Genomic DNA, 3,987 nt, shown 5'->3' with positions numbered 1-3,987 from the left:
TGGCAAAGTTAGTTGGTGAACCCAACATTAAATGAGAACAAAAAAAAAAAATTCGGAATCGACAGGGTGGCCAGCCCGCCATTCCCGTTTGCCACGTTTGCCCCCAACCAACATTGCCTTAATTATAAATTTATTAAATACGCCATTAGTCTATGCATCTTTCTATCAACCTACTTTCCTTTTTCTTCCTCCAAATCTATATATGTCCATTGACATTTAATGTTATTTATGATAATGTTCATAAGAGAGAAAAGGTTACTTTTTTTCTGCTAAATTTCAAGTGCTCTTTTTAGTGTATTAGGGCAGTAAATAAGCATAGGCCAATTCTATGGTGCCTATCACTTTGGTGTCGAAATTGCCGAATTTACCTTGTATGGTAAGTTTTAAATATTAAAAAATTATTTATTTTTATATTTTTTTAATTTAAATATTAATTTTTATCTTCTTTTAATAAGTTAGGCAAATATAAATAGGCACCATGGATGATGCAGGTGGGTACTTGCATTGAAACTGCAGGAGTAGATCATTCAATGAAGAGCATCCATGATATCAGGAACGCATTTCCAGAGCTCTGGAAACAACGCCCATGAAAACTTTTCTTTGGAATTATTTACATGCAAATTAAACGTAATATCTCATCAAATTTGATAAGGAAGTGTATGATTACAGGACGGATCTACATGCACTTGTGTGGGACAATTGCCCCCATTAAATTTAGGAAAATAAATAATCACTATGTATGATTATCTTCATATTTAAAAAAATTAATTTATGAAATAATAATAATAATAATAATAATTAGTCAACACATTATCAAGCCACGTCTAGATTTTAATATATAAAAGTTGAGAAAGTATAGGGAGTCAATGACCTAAATGAAAGTTTAGAAAGTATTAGAGATATGATTATTAGTGTTACATTATCTTATCAGATTACGCTTTTGGGATTAGTGGTTTCAGGATATAGTATTAGAGTTGTAGATCCGGAAGGTTAAGAGTTCAAACCTTGGTGAACCCAAAATTAGTTTTTTATAACATGAGATGTTTATTATCCCTGGTATCCGGATGGTTATTCTGGATAGTATAGGTGGTATCCGAATGGTTATTACGCGGCGTCATTGGTGACCACAAAAACGAGTGTGTGTGTATATATAATTTGAAATAATTTCATCACATGCTTTGAAATTTAGGGTCTAATTAATAGTTAAAAATTATTATTATTAATAGAAAATTTAAAATTTTATTATTTTTTATAAAAGTCATTTAATTAATAATTTTAATATTTTTTTTAGAAGACATATTAACTAATAAACTCTAAAAATTATTTAAAAAAATTAATTTAAATATGTGTAATATTACTTTAGATAAAAAGACTATTATTCTTTTTGTCCTGCATTATTCGTGTATATCTTTAGTGATAATTGATTCAGCATTGCACTAATGATACAATAATTAAAGTGATAATTGGAACTTGATTCTCTTTATAATAAATTCCATATAATGTTGACATAAACAGTGCCAGGCGCATCACACAGATAAATAAATGAAAATAAATCCAATTAAGAAACCTATGTTTACATTGGCATGCTTCAGTTTCTTTTTTTAAAAAAAAAAAGTCTAGTGAACCAGCAACTTTATTAAATTCTGGTCAGTATGTAACTAGTAAAAAAAAAAATGAATAATTCTATATCATTAGATAAAATCTCATACTATTAAAAACATCATTAATAACTATTTGATTACTACAAATCACAAATGTTACTGCCGCCCCGTCTAGTGAGGTGGTCTCAGAATTCTAACTCGCCCCGTCTAACGGCGGACTGGCGGGCCGGCGGGTTAAGCCCGCCAAATATCCTCTTTTTTTTTTTACTTTTAACTATTAAATAATATATATAAAGATATAAAAAAATCTCTTTTGTTTTTTACTTTTAACTATTATAATTTCTAAAAGTATAAACAAATTATAATTTTTGTATTCACAAACATTAAAGTCTTTGTAATTATAAATATTGTTTCCAAAGCAAAATAAACATAATCCAAAATATAATTAACAATATTGTCTCTAAAACAAAACAAACATAATCTAAAACACCCAATTTTCATCTTCATTCTCTTGTAAGTTGGGTTGGGGAAGTTGGGTTTTGGTAAAAAAAATTATAAAAATACCCCTTGCTAAAAAAAGACTAAGCCCGGCGGGGAAGCCCGCCCCGCCCCGCCAAAGCCCGCCAAAACCAGCGGTTTAAGCGGGCTTTTGCTATTTGGCGGTCCCAATTTTCCAACCCGACCCGCCTTTTTTGGCGGGTTACGCGGGCCGGCCCGGCGGGTTTAGGCCCGTTTGCCACCCCTACCCCTAACACTCCTCTTTATCAGAATCCAAATGCGAACCGCGAAGTATAAAATTATTTGAGCAGAAGAAAGAAGACACGGTCGTTGGTTGTTGTAACTGTTATATGGGAGACTTGGAGATGAAGAAAATAACTTGTCAAGATGTAAGAAACACCACGTGGTACAAGTCAGAAAGATAAAGCTCAACCAAATTGTAGGGAAGAAAAAGGAAGAAAAAAAAAAATGCATGCATGATTATATGATAATTACTCACGTAGATATATTTTTATGCATGTAAAAAAAACAATTAAAAGTTATTAAATAATTTAACATATATAACTAAATTATTTAATATAATATATATTGATATTTAAAATATCCTTTTTTTACATAGAAATATTTTCATTTGAATAATCATTTTGCTATATATAAAGAAATAGAGTTAAACAAGGGTGGAATTGAATGATATTACAACAATAATTTTTTGAAAAGATTTTTTGTTATTTCAACTTTTAAGATTTTTTAATCGGATGTTAAATATTTTTAGGTGACTACTTTAAATTTTTCTTTATGTGAAAATAATATATGAAAATTATAAAATAACTTAACATATTTTTAATTAGATTTTGACATTCAACAAGCCATTCCAAACGTCGTCGTTTCTAGAAGAGTAAAGAGTGACCAACAATCGCTTTCTACGAACGCGATTCTCCAAGAATCTGTTTCATATTTTCAACGGCGCACTGTTCAGTGATTCTTCTCTCTATTTAAAGTTTCAACCTTCCCCTTCTCACTTCAATTCTCCATTTTCACTTCTCTCTCATTTTTCTCCCCTGCGGAAATCAAATTCATCATTTTTCCCTGTAAGTTTTCCATTATTGGATCTGCATTTCTTCCACACCCCACTTACTCTACTTTGTAAAAACAGTAGAAACTTTTTCCCGTTTTAACTGTTACTTTTTTCGGATAGTGACTTCGGCTTTTGGGTATATGTCAATTTTCCCTCTTCTGTAATGGGTTTCGGCTTATGCTTAACAGAGTTCTTTTTGGATTGAGATCGTCTAAAGTGGGAATTAATTAGCAACTACCCACGTTAGATGATCCAAATCCTTGTTTCTGTGCAAAGCTTTTAGTTATCAATTGTTTATTTGTTTATGAAGTTGTTAGTTTTTGGTATGGAAATTCATATAGGTACTCCAAGTTGATATATATATATATATATATTTTTTAATCTGAAGGGTTCTATTGTTAAAATGCTCTTATTTATTTATATTTATTTTACAATTAGGCATATCAAACTGAACTCTTAAGTCAAAATGGAAAATGGACATCAGTTCCAGGAGGTTTCAAAGGCAAAATATGACTGTCTTTTATTTGGTAAGCCTTTTAAGGATCACTGCTGAATTTTCCTTTTGTTTTCTTACTTGCATCATTCATGATGCTGTCTTATATATAACTTGCTTTGGTTTGATGATTTGCAGATCTTGATGACACCCTTTATCCTTACAGTTCTGGGTTGTCGGCTCAGACAGCAAAGAACATTGAAGGTACCGGGTTGTTTGACATATTTGGTTTTGTTTGTGTGTGTGTAAAAAAGGACCTGTTTTTGAATCTGAAAGTGTTATTATGCTTGCATTGCTCAGAGTATATGCTACATGCTACA

At 31.0% G+C, this 3,987-nt stretch overlaps 1 protein-coding gene across 1 annotated transcript in view; it reads left to right on the top strand.

The window, feature by feature from the left end:
- The window catches only part of LOC107632343, an 8,619-nt gene that overhangs the window by 3,138 nt on the left and 1,494 nt on the right, over positions 1 to 3,987 (top strand). The window lies entirely within an intron of this gene.

Source organism: Arachis ipaensis, chromosome B03 (genome assembly GCF_000816755.2).
Source record: "Arachis ipaensis cultivar K30076 chromosome B03, Araip1.1, whole genome shotgun sequence".
Taxonomy (NCBI): domain Eukaryota; kingdom Viridiplantae; phylum Streptophyta; class Magnoliopsida; order Fabales; family Fabaceae; genus Arachis; species Arachis ipaensis.
This window is presented reverse-complemented; position numbering and strand designations above follow the sequence as displayed.